Below are 18,511 nucleotides of genomic sequence, written 5' to 3' on the forward strand. Positions count from 1 at the left end.
CCTATGGACTAGAATAGTGGGTTTTCTTTGCCTAAATATGTGTTAGGTGCTTTTCACCCCTTCAATTTCAGATAAGTATTCATGCCTGTAAATTTAGATCACTTACTGCCATTTTAAAAAACTTTTCAGGATGGAAACATTCAGAGCTTTTCTGTGCTTTACAGTGACAAGGCTGGATTTCTAATACTATACAATAAGGACATATGACTTTGGAGTTTTCTTTAAGGAAAACAAGCCATTCAATCTACCAGATTTCCCACTGACTTTATAGATTCAACTTGTATTCTAAGTAGGAACATATTCACCTTGAAACAAAAACACTTAGTGCAGAGCACTCCTTGAAAAGAACAGAGCAGTTTGAAGCTGTCCAACCCATGCTACTATGCCAATAAACCCTGAATTAACACATCTCTCTTTAAAAGTCCCTGGCACTAGGTGGTAACAGCTCCACAGCATTCTCAAAGACAACCACGACACTGAGGTGCAGCACTGCTGGAATTGATACAGATGAATCATTCCATGCTACTCTCACAGAGCTCTTCATAACCACACAAGATTAGAAAGCAACAGTCAGTAGAAGACCCCTTGTTTTACATTCTTGTAACTTTTACTGAAATGATTTTTCCATAGTGAAAACCATAATAAATGACACTGAATACTTTTTCCTGTAAAAGAAGTACATGTTGAATAAATACAGTATTTTAACTTGGATGCGTCAACCGTGTCACAAGGAACAATTTTATCCTTTCTGACCCCAATCTAAAAATTCCTAACCTGTGTAAGCTGGGAAGTTAATCATCTCAACTGTAAAATATAGAAAAGGTTCTCAGGCAACACTAAGAAATAATTTGAGATAAAATAATGTAAAAATTAAGCAGAAGGTAACAGACCAAGTTTTCACCTGACATGCAGCAGGCTGGTGGCAGTGGTGATAAACTGATTTATATGAGCTGCAGATCTAATCACCTCACTGTACAGTACTGCAGTGGACATGCAGTGCAATATTTCAGACAAGCATTTCAGTGCTGGCAAAGAAAGAGGCTGTTGTAGGGTACATGGTTTAGTCTGCTGGCAAAGCACTCTTCTGTAGCACCACAAATACAGCCCAGGAGACAGAGCTGGAGTGCCCCAATTACAGGTACTGCAGTAACTCACAATGATGGGGAGTCCCTCATAGAGCTGGACTGCAGATGAATTAAGCATTTTAAGAGGAACTCAGTCACAATCCATCTAGAAAATGGAAATAACTCTTCTCATAAATTCACCCCATTCAGAAGTTACTGCGTGAACTAGATTTATTTTGCATTGAATATAATTTATGCATACTTAAATAACATACACCTGTGCTCTGCCCGTTGGTGTAACTGGTCTCAGAAAACTGGAGGTGCCAGAGATAAGGGAGACAACAGCAAAGAGAAAAAATCATCTCCTCATTTTCTGTTCTGTGGATTTCATTACATCTCCAACATTAACTTGATTTAAGCCACAATGCTAATATTTCATATGAAGTTGTCAGTAATCCTCAACCATTTCAGACACTAAGAGCTCTCAGACTTGTAGGGGAAGAAAAAAAAAAAAGAAAAGCCTAATTTAACCTGGTTTTGGACAGGTTTTTGCGGTCTCTGGTGAACTTGGTGCTGCTGGGGTGAGTCTCAAAATGCCTGAGCTCGTTGTATCACACAATAGTCACAGGTTTGACTTTGGGGGCTGTTCCTTGGTCTTCCCTGATTTTCTGTGTTGAACTACTGGAGAACAGAGCTCTTGAAAAGTTGATTTAGTTTACAAAATAGTGTATGGATCTCTGCTGTTGCAGAGAATTAATTCAAATCAATATGACTGTGATGGATCTTAATGATGTTTCACAGTGTGTGCATGTGTACACTTAGGAATTAATTCAAGGTAATTGAATGGATTTGTATAATTTAATTTTTAAATAAGACCTGATTCCCCATACTAGTGATTTTTGTATCTGTTTTTCTTGTCAGACTCCACTCTTAAGGCTCTTCAGCTTTGTGTGCTATTACCTTCTTAGTTATCCAATTAAATAAACACTAATCAGCTTATTTAATAAACTAGATTATAGTGTCTGTACTGGCCTGAGTTTGTGACAAGCATGGATATTTAGGATGCACAATGTGTTGTGTTAAAGTAAGCAATGGACTACATATCATCTGTATTATGACAGTCCTCAGCAAAGTCACACTTCCAGGAAAACAAAACAACAATAAACCAAACCAAACTAAACAGAAAGAAGGAAGAATTCACTTGTAACAGGACATTACCCAGAGGGCTGATACAGAGGTTGCTTGAGTCCAAGTTACAGTATTGAGCTTCATAATCAGAGCTCCCATAAATTCAAAATAAAGGTGTATACAAAAAATTCGGAGAACTAACCAGACACAGTACTTATTTACAATAAGGCACGAGTAAAAAGTTTTGAATTTAAACTTTTATACCTTTTTTTTTTAACTTAAATCAATTCAGCTGGAAAAACAAGCAGACTCAATATTTTTCTTAAAAAAGAGACACAAGCTCAAAAAAAAAATAAATTTTTCTTTTTTTTCTGAGTTAAACCATCTCATATCTAGTCAGAACATTTTTTTTCTTGGTTTGTTGTTTCAGAAGAAAATCCCCAAACAAGCAGTTAATATTTTTTTTATTCAAACTGACCAAAACTTATTTTGTCTTATTTTTTTGTTCAGTTTCTGAAAAGAAATCCAGTTTTTCAAACAAATTTAGCCAACTTAAATCTCACTGTTAAGGTGTGTCTAGAGATTTATTTGCATAAAAATCCTTGTAAAAGTAACTTTTTAGCAATGAAACTTTAGGAGATCAAAAATCTGTCTCTGAGATTTACTGTAGGGCCTTTGCACAGTACTGGTCAATCACAGAGGTCAATCTCTCCCATACGATGTATCTAATATTAGATTTTAAATCTATATTTAGAGACCAAAATCTTTGGCCTGATTTTTAACAAGATGAGCAGTTCTTGCCTAACTGCAGAAACTGAAGTTCAAACAATTTGCCTTACACTCTCTTCTCTCTCAATGTCAAGAAAATGAGAAATAAATGTAAATGTAAAATGGGAAATAGAAGACTTCTGAGCTTCCCAAATGCACTGTGAGGATAAAATGTCAAGTCTGATGAATCCTACTGTGATGTACATTGTGAAACGTTTATCAATAATATATCAGGAAAGGATTAGAGGCAATGTCACTGTAACAAAGTGGATTAAAATAGTTCTAACTGCTTTGAAAAACACCTTTCCTTCTCCATCTGCACTATCTGCTCATACCCAACCAACTACCATCTCTTAAGCATTTATCATTATTCTCAGCAAGTAACAGAACAACAGACAAAATATTACTGTCTTTCATAATATTTCTTGCATTAATTGACTAAAACTCTAAGGGAAATGTCACTGCTCTGTGGAAGAGCTGTGGAGCTGTGAGCTAAAACAAGCCCACTGGCTTCACTAATGATGTGACTAAAGATACAGTTCCTCAGGATCGCCATTAAAATCTGTCTATTTGTCCATCACATCCGTGCACTTTTGTTCTAAAAGATGTCCTTTTGATATCTAAGATCTCATCTAGGAAACAACAATCAACCCAAGTAAACAGCCACAGTTTCTGTAGCATCACCACTCACCACTTGAGTTTGGACAGGGAAACACTCACCAAAACTTGCTGGCTCTGATGTGAACCCCTTTTGGTTTCTAGTAGTTGAGCAGCTATAACTAACCAAGTAAAAGAGAGCAATTAAGAATAAAAGTTATCAAGGTACTAAAGATGACATGTGAGTGTCAAGATTACTGATTATTAAACAAAGTGAGAAAGTGACAGGTAGGATAAAACAACAGATATATGGCTGCCTTAAAGTTAATAAATCTCCTTCTCTCCTTCCCACCCTTGTTCTAAGGGTGCTGCAAATTATGTGAAATAATGCTTTTGACAGACTGATCTTCACCCTAGACCAGATGTGTTGGTGTCCCTCAGATTCTTTAAGCAGAGTGAAGGCAGGTTTTAATCTTCCTGTGCCCACTGCAGCAGCTGTACACACACTTCATTGACATAAGAATGGTGGTAAGTATGTGCTATTAAAATTGGGTGGGGGGAGCAGTGTTTTCTGTACCCTTTATATCTCATTGCATTTTATATACTATGAGTAGGTGGTAAATTGGGAATGAATAAATGCATTTCAAACTGGCATTTGGCGTCCAATGTGTACTTGTTCTCTTAGAGATGAATCAAATTTTTAGATTGACAATTTTTGCATCTATTCAGTGCCAAGGCAACTGCATTGTTTAATGTGAATTTGAGAAAGATTTAGCAAGAAAAGAGATTTTTTCAGAAAAAAAAAATCCATATTCTTAAAATGCTTTTTATTGCAGTTTTCATTTGCAGAGAGCTCAGGCTATGGCATGTAGCATCTGTTAACTCTGTACTAGTATGTCAACATGTTGAATTTTCTTTCAGAAGGATTATGAGTTACTTTTCTCTTTGAGGTCTTTAGCAACTTTAAATTCAACTGCCCTCTTTAGGTTTCTCTTGATACTTCCTTTCACTACAGATGCCATTACCAAGAATTTACTGAGTCATTCTCTGTAAATGGTGAGTGCAGGATTATTTTTTTATGAAGGGGAGAACCGAGACAGTTGATCTTCTGCATATTTAAGAATTTATTTGATGTCAAATTGAGAATTTGCAAAAAGTGTACTTTGCCAGGCCTAGAAACCATCTCAAGATAAGGTCTACTCTGTTTGCTGCTCATTAGGGATACAGACATTGTCCCTACTCTTCTAAAGCATTAAGACATAAAATTGAACTGGAAAACTGGCAGCTCATCTGTTTCCTTGGTTTCTTCCCTTTCATATCCACACATGCACACATAAAGCATTTGCTGTATGCATATATATTTATGTACATATATATATATATCTCTTCATGGATATTTTTATATGAATAGATATATTTTTATATATACGTATGTATAAATAAGTGCTTCTTTCCTGCACCAGCTGTCACCTCTGAAGCATAAGCCTGCCCAGGAAAGCAGACAAATGCTTTTTGAAGCAGATACATCTTCTATTTCCATAGTGTGTTGGCAGGAGGTGGTAGTAAGGATTAAGAAATTGGTTCTATTCTTGCTAAGAGCCAACTGGCTGGGAGGATGCTTTGGGGCATTGTGGATGTGATGTGTTGGTAGTTCCTGAACTGAAGGGAAAAAATGAATTTGTATGTGGATATCTGAAACCTGTCTATTCCATGCTTATCACACAGCTACCTAGGCTTCCTCTTTGCAAGGATGCTGCAAATCATGTCTGTCGGCTCTGAGCCAAAATATGACAGACCTTTCTTTACACTGCCTCCCTGGCATGTGTACTGCACATCCAGGCTCTTAGCAGCTTCTTCAGAATTCAGAAGGTCAAACTTTTGCTCTCAGATGTCAGCACACTCTCATCAGGGTAACTCTCATTACCCTGATTTTAATCTTACTACGGTTTAACTTCTGCATAACCCCTTTGCAAATAGCAAAGTGCCACAGACAAGGAAATTAAAAGTCAGACAAAGCCTTTTAGCCAAGCAGCAATAAAGTCATTAAATTGCATTGCCTGTACTAATATAGGGAAATCAGGGGGAACAACAGACTCTGCATTCTTATTAATATCTCTCATCCTCATTTCCATTCTACATGGGAACTGGGTTCTGGATTTTCAGTAACTCAGTAAGCATAAAGGCCCACTTAGATGTGCTAATGTTCTACCCCCTTCAGACTAAATGCTGGTCTAGCACACTCATGTCTGTTCAAGACCATGGCTTGGTCTTTAGTCTGAGCCTTCCACTAACTGAAGTACAAAATCCCAGAAACATGGAGTATCTTCCATACAACAAGTCACACATATCTGGTCCATATCTAACACGACAAAAAACTCAAGGATGAAGGAGTGCAGTTTTTGAAAGAAGCAGAGGAAAGACAAAATAAAAAATTATCTGCCTCTCTCCCCAGTCTGGAAGCCCATCTCTCCAAAGCAATCCTGCTATTAATTAAAAGTAATGACTGGCCAGTATAAGCACTGGGTGGATCAGCTGTATGCAGACACTTCTACCAGCACATGTAAAGAGCTTGCTTCTTCAAAGACTGTTAAAAAATCCCTGTTCACATCTCTACCAAGACCCAAAGCCCAGGGTAACCATAGGAGCCTGTAGCCAACGCCCCTACTCCTGCTGTGGATAGCCTGGAATCTACCCAAATTCACCTTTGTGGATGGCTAGAATTCACTTTGAATCATTCCAGGGAATCTGGTGTTAACCTTCATCACATGACTTCGCCCAAAAACATATGGGCATGTTTGAGACAGCACAATATGTCAAGGGCCATCCATCTGGCAGGTGAGAGCCACTGTGAGGGCTACCTTAGTTCACCCCAGGTGAGAGTCAGTTGGATTATCCAGTGCTGTGGTGCTTCTGCAGGCAAGCAATAATGTGAACAAGTGGCAAAATTCACCATCAAACCCCACTGTGTGGGGGTTCCTGCTCACCACACTTCAGCAGCACTGAAGTTCAGCTACTCTGACTCCACATTTGCAGCACTGTAAATTGAAAACAGCACCGGGTACTGTCACAGCTAATCCTTGTTGACAGTGATCAGAATTAATGCACGAGCCATTGTTGTTTGAACTGAACAGACAGCATCCATAACCCAGAACCAAAACAATTCCCCATGTACAACAGAGTGGGCAAAATGGGAAGGACAGGCATAATGACTACTGGTGAGTGGGTTACACATACGTATTCATTTGTCACAGCTTTCAAATGTCATAACAAAATAGAAGACATTGACATTTTCCCAAGAGCATATAGAAAGTTCTTAGTTTCTGATTACTGCAGTCAAGCTAAAAATGGGGAGAGCAGTAAACTCTTTCTTTTTCCCTTTTCAATTAACTTTCAACTGCTCCTGAAAAAGGACAGGTATCAGTTTTCAGAACCGACTGCACTTTATTTATTTTATTTTTGTTTAGTTCACAGAAAATGTACATAGGCAGGTGCTCTCAGAGTTACCATGGCCTTTTTACTGCAGGTTGGAAAAATGTCCCTCCATCTACCACCAGTTAAAACTGACATCAAGTCAATTCTTTTCTACTGAGAAAAATTGGTGGTAGCTTGAAAACAAATTACAGCTTAAAATTTCCTGCACAGTGAGCAGTGCTCTGTAGAGAAAGAACATGTTCAAGAAATCAGAAGCATATAGAGTTCAAACAAAACCTCCAGCTATGTCTACCTTTGACAGAAAGTGATAGGATGAAACAGAACTATGCAGTTCCTCAGGTTTATATGGACAACAGAGTAATTTCCTTCCTTCTCTCCTTCCTTCCCTGCAGTTGGGGCGTTTTTTTCTCCCTAAGAGTATATTGTGCATGAAGACTGGAAAAACTTGACCCCATGCTCCAGATCTAATACCTTAACAGATGTGAACAGGAAAATTTGAATCAAAACTTTGTGGCTCAGAAACCACCTTCTATGAGACATTATCCAAACTGAAGGCCATAGGTTGAGATTTAATTTCCACAAGAAGATGACACCCAGGTGGAAAGATATTCTGCTATCAACACCCTCTCTGAAACTGTGATTCCAACATTGCTTCTTCCTTGAAGCCAACAGGTAATTATTTACCACATTACAATACATCCTTATTGCACTCCTGTGGTCATTCAAGTGGATGAGAAGTAGAGCTCAAACTGTAACTGCATTGAGGATTTCCATGGGATTAAGAAGGAAGGAGATTCCATAGGATGAGCTCATGGAAAGCTGTTTCAGTGGTTTTCTTTTTTCTTTAGCAGGACGGGGTGGGGAGTTTTTTGGTTTGGGATTTATTAATAAATTAATTAATTTATGTTTCTAGTTAACAGCTCCTTAATAACACAATATGGGGGGAAAAAATCACCCCAGGCATTAAGGACCAGAAACCAGAAACTTTCTTGTGCTCCACTGAAGTGCTGGAGTCAGACACTCATTCTTGAACCAGTGAATTCTGAAGCACCTTCTAAACAGCAGGGATGTCTCCTAAAAGGCAACATCTGCATTTAATGCAAAGCAGTTGCTGTACAAGACACAGATGGCTGTTCTACTTGTTAGAGAATGCCCTAATCACCAGGCTGGAGGGAAGCAGCTCAACTCTTTTCTCTTCTGCTGGCCACTCTTGAAAGAAAGCAGTGGCATCCTCTTGCAAGGTGAAAAACCCTACAAAAGCTCTTCATACACCACCCGAGATTGGGGTCCTCAAGGATCAGAGGTGGTAGAAAACCTTATTTTTTCCCACCTTGTAGGACCAATGTATAGGATCATGTTAACTAGACAGTCAAGACTGAGTTTTCATAGACCCAGTGATACAGAATTGAGTGTTTCATGCAAATAAAAGGACACTCAGAGGTCAAACAATTCTATATGGGAAGTTAATTCAAATATGCAGTTTACTAGCCTGTATCCATGTCCTCTGGATAGCCCCATGCAATGTAATCGGATCCTGGAAAACCAAGATCAATTACTGCTGGGGATACGATGAGAAGGCAGAAACTAAAAATGACCTGCTAAAGGCAATTTTAGAAGCACAGCTTGTATTCAAAAATTCACATGAAGTTACAAGTTGAGTTTCAGACTGAGGCTGTGCACATCATGAGAATATTTGCTAATTGGAACATCTCAACCTTTTGGTGACCTTCTGCAAGATGCATTCTGCTGAAAGTAAAACCATTACAGAAAATATTACAGAAACATTGAAACACTCTCAAAAGCACTGCAGGCACACCCTGGTCAGGTAAAGAGAGAAATGGGAGTCGGCATTTTAAGTTCCTTTTCCCTTAAAGCAGCAGAAATACAACCTTGCATTATCTTTAAAGACTGCAATAAAACTCACTTTGAAAGGCAATCCTTCAAGGGGACACTAAAGCAATGAAATGTTGGCAGAAGTAATTATGCAGAAACATTTTTGCAAATAATGAGAAATATCTACTTTCATTTTGCCATTTCTTGGCATGGATATTTATAAGAAAATCCTGTTTATGTCACTGCAATTTCTGTGTGTGATTCAGTGGTTAGAACAGAACTTGCAGAAGAAATGAAAAATTGCTCATTTAAGTTTCAGATATTTTATGTTCAATTAAAACTTTGTTTCACGACTTTGGTTTTAGTCCCTCTCCTACCAAAGCATCTTTCCTCATCACTTCTGTGCTATTATAAATATGCCAAAAAAAAGACTTTGCTCCCTAGTGTTGGACATTATAGATGAAATATTCCAAAATGTTTTTCTCAAGCTGACAATTTACTTTGCCTTTTAACAAATTGACAGTTACAACTTCTGCCGTTACAGCCACCTCTTTTCTACAGAAGAGACCTCTCAGAACACTCATGGAAAACAAGCTGGCAAAGTCTAGACAATTTATTTTCCTCCATCAGAGTATTGTCAACTATGTAATTTTTGAATCCTTTCAATCACTAACCAAGTTTCATGTTTACTGTGTGGCTGTCAATTCTATATTCCTTACAAAGGCCTTGTTTGGATATTAACATTTCTGCTTGAGGCATCAAGGAAATTTAAATTCACAGATATAAATCTTCTAGAAGATTTCCTAATGAAAACCCAGCCAAAGGAGTTGTCTACTGAACTACCACCTAGACAGCAATATCCTTCAGAGTGCCAAGTATGCCACAGTAAGGAATGTTGTAAACCCTATGACTTTTTGAGACTGTAAATGAGACTGACTGTCCCTCTGCCCTTGTTAAAGGAAATTGTCCACACTCTGGACAGGCACAATACAGAATGGGGATTCATATGGAGAGAGGGAATATATTCCTGCAGCTTCCAGATTGAATGACAGATTTTTACACCTACATGCTGAGAATGGTGGCCCAAATTCCTGATTCCAGCAGAAGTGAGGACATTGATGAGTTTATTTTAGTGATTAGAGTTGCTTCTTACATTACTAAAAATATATCTTAGAGGTATTGCAGGTTACTTGAAAGTGTGATTTCCAAATGTATTTTATTCTCCTGAGCTTTAATTAGTCTGCAGCAGTCATTCTTGTTCTTAAAAAAGTAAAGCCATCAACAACCTAAGTTAAACAAATCCATGAATCAGGTCTTGGAATGGTCTTGACAGGAGCCTATAAACTATCAAGCAATGATGTTTATGCACTTTACAATGTTTTACTGGGTAATGGCTGCTCCAACCTAAATTCATGGCTTAAAATCCAGTTAGAAGTGTGGAACTACCCCTCTCTTTAGAGGACTGAAGACCATTTTTTGTGGTGGAGGGGTTTTTTTCCAAGCCCAGCCAAAGATGCTAGATGCTGTGGGTTTGTATTTTTCATGGTAGCATTCACCTACGATGTAGATATCTGATATTTAATTGCTGCCTCTGAAAGGAGAAACATTCACACTCCCACTTATTAGTTACTTAGAAACTACTCTATCCAACCTCTCCTAACATTGCCACTGTATTCTCTTTATCATGTTTGTTTACATGCATAATGCCCTTCTCTTCCCAGTTTTGTCTGATTTTATCTCCCTTGTACACAGGCTAGAAGAGCCTGTCTCACACAGACAGCACCTTTGCTATTTGCTGCAGGCCAGAGAACCCTTTTCATCTGAGAGCTGCCTGGCATTCACAGTGGCTGAGGCTCAGTCCTCCGTCCCCAGGCAGAACTCCAAATTCAGAAATGACAGTCTCCTGGCATCCCTGCAGTGTGCCACCAGGGACAATCAATGAATAACAGAAAAGTCAGTATTTTTTGGGACTGGGGCTGTAATTTTCTGACAGAAACTCCAGGTTTACGTGCAATGGGTATACAAGAAATGAAATGTAAAAGACAAAAAATTCTATTTTAAAAATCCTGTGTGAACACTCGACTAATTCACAAACAAGGTTTTCCAGGTATTGTCCCACACAGAGACAACAGCAAGGAGTCAAGTAGGTACAGTTTAAGAGTCTCCTGATCTCTCAGATCCAATTTTTGCAGCTGATACAGCCATTCCATCTACCCCTTCATTAACCATTGCAGCATCATGTAAAGTAAATCAGCACAAGCCAAGTTTGGTTGCAGTACACAAAATCAATTTAGCCACAAAGGGTGGCCAGGAGAGCCTGGGCTGCTGCTCCTTCCTCCCAGACACAGCATGAATTATGCACACACTGCTTAATGGTCTAGCAGGTCCCTCTCTCCCTTGGCTCCAGGCCTTGGGCTTTTCTCCTGATTGCTGTTCCACAAAATTATCTCTGGCTGTACATACACATGGACAGAGAAAGCCCATGAGTTTACTGTCCAAACAGCAATGAAAGACAAGAGCTGAGAGCTACTTTTAGGAAGAAGGGCCTGAGGGCAACTTTTAAAGCCTCGGGCAACCAAGGGAGAGGACAGACTGAGACAAGAGGCAGTGCAAACCAGCCAGTGCAAACCAGCCAGCACTCAACAGCAGGAGGGAAGTCTCTGAAATTCGGGCTTGACCAGAGTCCCTCAAATCATTACAAGGGTTGTATCTTAGAACAATGGGGTACTACTGGTAATTTGTGTGTTCTGGGAGTTCCTGTACGAGATGGCAAAGAGATAAGGTGACATCTTAAGACACCTCAAAATTCAGGCACAGAAGAGAGGTTTTACATGTAGCAATTCCACTCTATCACTGCTTGTCTATCATCGTAAAAATTGCGCCCAGTTTTGAAAGGAAGCCTGGCATTTACATCACTTCTTTTCAAAAGTGTTTTGCATTAGAAACAACATTAAAGGTGCTGCTAAGGTCTTAAAAGATAATACTGATTTGGCCTTAGGTGGAAAGCCAAGCTTCTTCACCAGCACCAGCTTTTGAAAATTTAGTTTTACATAACACTTTGGACATCTTGGCCTGGAAAAGATCATTCAACTCTTATTTCTTATTTTTTCATGATACATATTACTTTTCTCTGTTGAGAAGTTGCCAAACTCAAACTGCTGAGTACCACACAGCAACAAAAGAACCCTTAACAGGACTGAAATGATTTCTTTTTGATTGGAGCAACTCAAACCCCTCAATGCTTCCTCTTAAGTAAGTGTACTTCAAAAACATCCTCTCAATTTAGAAAGGATTCTAAAGTATGTTAGAAGTAGCAAGGGAGGAGTTGTGGAAGGAATATTCTCTTCTTGGATTTAACATCTTCTGGAAGATGCCTGAGAGGGTGGATGACAAAATTTGATGGATTTTACAGCCCTGTCTCCCTAAGTAGCTCAAATCTCAACTTCATAGCCTCAGAGAAAACAAGATTTCTCAGATTCATCAGACTGTATAATGGACCCTGAAAACTCTTACTTCCTTAATATGTTTATCTTCAAGGTAAAACCACGTTTTACCTTGAACTTAGTCTATATCCAACTCATTTCAGTCTAAGGGCTCAAACACAGTATTGAGTGTTAGCAAGTAACTGCACCAGCAATATTGATGTGCACCCTCTGAGTTGCTGGCAAACAAAGAGTGATGCAGTCACAAATTGTTTCTGATGACCTAAACCCTGATGCTAACAAAAGTCTAGTGCTAGTTCCAGCTAACCCAGCTGGCTCATTTCTACAGCAAAAGAAGTGGCATAAACTCGTGGCTGTAAAATGAAAGGCTCTGAAATTACAGTTTTATCTCAGCCTGCAATGCAGGAGGGCTGAGAGGAATCAGACTGCCTGTAACACACATCACACAGCAGTGCTCAAGTCTGAAGTTATCAACTGCAGCATCATCAGGTGTAATTCTCAATCATGTGATTCACATACGGCTGTAACTTGCACAGCACAGTCACAGCTGGTCCTTTTCCATAGGTACCAACACTGTTACCACCCAGGAAGCAGAATACAGATATATATGAGGTGTTATCTAAGACAATGTGACTCTACATGAACCTTTCTACAATCTCTGCCTTAAGGGTAACACAGCTTTCCTTCGAATTTCTTCAGGTAACTATTGTTCCACATTCTCATCTTTATACCATTTACTAATTATAACATAAAATACTTCTCCTGGAGCAGCCCTGGATCAGGAGAGACCCACTGATATCCAGAAGAGGTATATTAATAGCCACTGTGACTACAACTGAACACATGAGTAGCTTGGCCTTCGAACATCACTTCTCAAGGTGGGTACTGAACTCTCACTTGTATACTCATGCACACAACATAGAAAATGCATGCACACACAAAATAACATTGCAGAATGGGCACAGTCAGGCTTTATAAAAGATGACCATCAGTAATAGCTATTAAGATTATTTTATGGTGTTATGTCACTACAAGCATGCTGGTAACTTTTGGAAATTGAGAGAAGCTGACAATTATTTTTAGCCTGTTTACAGAAATAGCAACAGACACTTATCTAATAAAATGAAATATTCTAGCCAAAGATAATTCTAAGAAATCTGCCTTCTGTCATGCTCTGTCAGGTTTCCAGAATCAAAAAATAACTGCTTTTAGTCATAAAACTTCAAAGTATGTTCATACCAATTTTTCAATTCTGCCATTGCATCTGAAATTGCTCTTCTTTGCATATTGTGTACTGTTTAGTCTTCCTATCCTAATTCTGTTGCTTACTGCTATTTCAAGCTGATTATTTTGCTCATCTCTGTCCCAGCATCCCATAACAGTTAATAAGATTCCTATTTTTCTAAGAAATACAAATCACACATCTCAATTACCTCAACAATAGTTATTGAAAATATGGAAATAAATATTTAGCACTTGACAATTTGGAACCTTTAGCACCTATGGAGGCACATACATGACTGCAAATAAAACTTACCTTTTATTCATAAATTGGTAGGTTTATTCTGTACAAATGGAATTTTACCTTGCATGTTGTACTTTACATGACGAAAACCAACCCAGTGTGAGTGATTGGTGTCAACTGAATCCATGTATGAGCCTTTCAAGGCATTCTCTCAAAGGATCCCCCAGCACCAGCATTCAGGAAGGCTTTCTGCAACATGTGCAATGAGAATAGTTACTCTCTACAGCACTGTTTCACCTGCAGAACACCTTTCTGAAAGGTTTCGGAATAGCACAAAAATTCTTTTGTTTGTGTGTCCAGCTTAAGTTTCTAATAGCTACAGAAAAGGCATTTTTCACTGCATTGAAGGATGTTAGACAACATGGTGAACAAGCTTAATTTAACTCACTATCTCATCATACCTGTTAAGATCTTTGATCTATATAAACTGACTTTTAAGCTTTCCTATAATAGTAATTTCTGTAAGTTCTTTGTGGTGGTTTCCAATGCCTTTTTTTTCCTATAAAATCACTCCCTGATGTAGCTCTCTTGAAATAGTGAAATGAAAATGAGTTTGATTTGTCTCACAAGAATTCTTAACTCTAAATATAAATCATGTTGATTTCAAATATGCCTCTGAGGAGGAGAGAGAGAGTGGGGAAAAAGTAAAATGTAAATGCATTCAACCCTGTGTGTGAAAGAAGTGAGCTAATACTCTCCCTATAACTGCAGACATATCTTGTTGTGAGGGCATTTTTGGTTTTAGTTTCATTTTTTAAATTCATCTTTTTTTTCCTGCCTTCAGACACGTCTGTTTTCCCTGGGGCACCTTCCCACAAAGTTCATTCTGCACCTTGTTTGCTCATTAACAGCATGTGGAGCCCACGCAACGATGTGACAAAACCTCTGCTCAACCATTACAGGAGCAGTGAGGACCAGGACAACACTGGAATAAAAGCAAAGCTAAACACAGCAAAGCAAAAAAAAACACCAGCTCAGTTCACTCTCCAACTTATCTGCCACCTCTGCTGTGTATTTAATTATTAAATCTAGCAAAATTTTTTGTTGCTGTCAGACTTTACCAAGCACAAACACTGTGATCTCTAACACAACCAAGGGAAGAAATTTTGCTGAAAATGTCATCTGACATAAATTATAAGACATTTAACTATATCCTTCTCTTCCATCAGGTACAATATTGGCAACTATGGCATTATGTTTTTAACAATAAATTGTCTTTTTCTCTGGGCTTTTTGTGGAAAGAAACTTTCAGGCCTGATGAACTTTTAGGGGTAGAAAAGGCAAAGAGAAAGGATATTTCTGATTCCTATACGAATCAGTTAGAATTCATTCTTGGTACTGTTGGCACAACACTGTGTATTAAGAGACAAATCATCAGAGACAGGGAGCTGGTGTTTCAGCAGACCCCCTCCTCAAAGCTGGCTTTTAAAAGAGTGATAAAACTCCTTCCCACAAGAAAAAGATTGTTTCCCACACCTTCCAAGAACACGTTAGAGAGAGTGCAATAAATACATGAGACATAAATCATAAAAGCAAGCCAACACAAAGAGCCAGGACTCCATTCCTCTGATAACTACATCAAATACCAGAAAAGAAACCTTGTTCAGCCAGAGTCTGTGCATCCACAAGCAAAAGAATAGAATAGACCAAGAGTACTATTAAAAGAATAATACTGAAATTTAGTACAGAAACTGAGATCGCTTCAGGACAATTGTAAGTTCTTCCGCATCTATGCGCAGAACTCCAGATTCCTGCATCATCCTCTCTGCTGCTATGAGCACTCAAACCTGCCCATTTAGCTCCTTTACCCCTCCAGTCTCCACCTGTAGCTACTTCACCTTCTCACACATTCTACGTTTCTCTTTTGAGTGACTTTTTTACCATCCATAAAAGCAAGAGAAGCATCCTAATGATTTCCCAGCAGCCTCTTCTACATCACAAATGTCCATCTTGCAAGCAATGTTAATTCTTCATGCATTTTCAATGCATCAAGCTAGAGAAGGTTCAGTGGAGCCCCACAGTCATAACTGTAATGCACCTTTGGTTCATTACCAGGGTGAGATTCAATACTAGAAAAAGGCAGATCTCTTCCATATTTGATACCTTCCCTCAACCAGTACAGGATCACTTGTTTCTTTTTGCTCCCTTAGGAAAATATGTTCATGTGAGCAACCTTTAGTTGTGATTAAAAAGCACCATGTTTTGTAAAAGAGATATTGCCCATTTTGCAAACAAGCCCTGGAAACTCAGTGATGGGCAGCAGAGTTTGCACTGTAACAGTGGTTGAATTGGTCTGTTCTGCTTTGCTGCTCTTCTCATCCTGATCAGCCCAAGGATATCCTGGTTGAGGCTGTGCTGTTCAATACCCCAAACCTTTTAACATAGTAATGTAACATAGTCTATCTACAAGGTTTGTCATTATTATTATTATGGAGCACCATCTCAATAATGATTCAATAAAGGGAATTTTTGCTGCTTGGGCTTCTCATCTGTGACAGGAAAAACTACAGAACAAAGAAATGGACAACTTATGGTCAAAAAATACCATATGTAAATCAAATAACTGAGTTCACCTACTATAGCATGCAGATTCTCAAGAAAATACATACTTTGGGCCTAACAGGGCAATGGTGCTGTTATTGGGATGCTTGTTCTGGAAAAAAGAAAACAAAATTTTCACAGGGGATATGTTAGCTGAATTTTTAAGAGCTTTCAATGAGAGTTAATAACATATCTGCATTAGTGATTCTAAGTACTCTTCCAGGTTTACAAAAGAATCAATTTGGAAATAAAAGTATCTGGTTTACGTGTTAAAGAGTTATTTATTTGCTTGGAAGAAAATATTTTTAATGGCACAAATGCATTTGACATTTCCTGGTAGGAACACTATTTACCTTTTAAAAGATCAAAAAATAAACAAATCACATTTACGTGCCTGTTTACCAAACCATAATCTAGAGTTTTACAAGGGTAGGGAAAGAGATGTATTGCTCTGTGGCATGACTCAGGCACTTCAGAGAACACTTACAACTGCTGTTTAATGAATGTTCAAAACGTCCCTCCAGACCTGCAGGGAACACTGGAAATTTTGAAGGAATCTGATCACTCACCACAGACACAAAAGAGATATTTCCAATGAATGGTTTAGGATTTTACCCCAAACAACAGACATTTAGGAGAAGTGGAATACGTATGAAGACTTACTTCCCAGTTTCTAACCTGAAATAAAACCTCTATGAAATTGGGATTTTTTATTTCTTTAAAAGTTTTTGGTTTTCCTATTAGCTTGTGTATCTCCTGTTTTGAATTTCAGATAACCCAAAATTTTGACTCATCTGGACAAGGCAAGGTCTGAGGTAACAGCAGAGCACGTGGAACACGCTGTGTTCTCAGCACACAGAGAGCATTCCTACCTTTTCTTTCACATCTGCCACATCACTGCTCATCTGGCACAAGGATCACAGATTGCAGCTACTTCCAGATGAAACAGGACAGGATTTTGGGCAGGGACTGCACATGTGTGTTCTGTTGTGGTTGGGATTTGGGCAGGAAAACTATAATAAAAAATAGATACAACAGGTCCTGTGGTTATATTTCCTTCCACCAAAAATATCTCTGCCACTGTAAAGTGCCTGGTGAAACAGGACATGACAAAAAATATATAAGAAAATATATATTCCAATGAGAAAATAAACACGTGAAAAAAAGTTTTCAAGCCCCCTAACCAACCAATCAATGAAAGAAACAAAAAAGTCACACCATTAAGCCAAAACCTTAGCTTAATGTCATCCCAAACAACTAACAAACAAGCATCCAGTCTTGCCAAAAAATGAACATTGTGTTTTGTTTTCAAGACACACAACTCTGAACTCTTGATAAATAACTAAATTAAATTACCAGCCAAGCCAAAAACAGTGCCCAAGGTGCCTGAAATACTCTGTAGTCATCTGCCCCATCACAGATGAGTAAAATATACTGTTATAACAATCTCTTGCAAACAGGCACTCATCAGTTTAAATACACTCAAAAGGAGGTGGAGTAGAATCACACCCTACCTTCAAAGTGGCTCAATAGACTAACTATGTTCAAGATATTAAAGATTGAAGAAAATAAATGGTATTTGTGCAAGACTGAAAGGACTTCCCAAAGCACTAAAACAGGTTGTTTCTTCAACGCATATTATTCTTCCCTTCACAAAAATTACATTTCTACAACAACCAATCAGTCACAACAGGACAAACCCCTCTTGTCATTGCCACATCAGGCAGCAAAAAGGAAAAGATGCATCACTAATGCAACAATAGATTTCACTAATGTTATGCTCTTAGCAATGTCAGGAGCGCAGGATGAAGCATCAGAAAACAAATGAAGAAATCAATTAAAAATATTCAGCAATCTATTGAAATAATACTACACTCCTCTGTAGCAAATTTACTAAGCACTGAAAAGCAAAATAAAAAAAAGAGAAAATGAGAACTGTGACATATCTCATTAATGTATGGTTACTGGTTTAGATAACCTTATTTTCTTGGGAAACCTGTGAAATCATCAATCACTTCTTTTTTTCCCATTTATTTAATTTTTTAACCACCCTATGCAAAGTGCGTGATCGTTGTTCTTCCTCACAAAGCAAGTCAAGCTTTCCAACTTTCTTTCAGTTGCTGAAGCAAAAAGGGCTAATATAGAAAAAGTAGCAACACATTGTTCAGTCATGTCTTAGA

The sequence above is a fragment of the Neopelma chrysocephalum genome, unplaced genomic scaffold, assembly GCF_003984885.1.
Source record: "Neopelma chrysocephalum unplaced genomic scaffold, ASM398488v2 Primary Assembly neopelma1_81, whole genome shotgun sequence".
Lineage (NCBI taxonomy): Eukaryota > Metazoa > Chordata > Aves > Passeriformes > Pipridae > Neopelma > Neopelma chrysocephalum.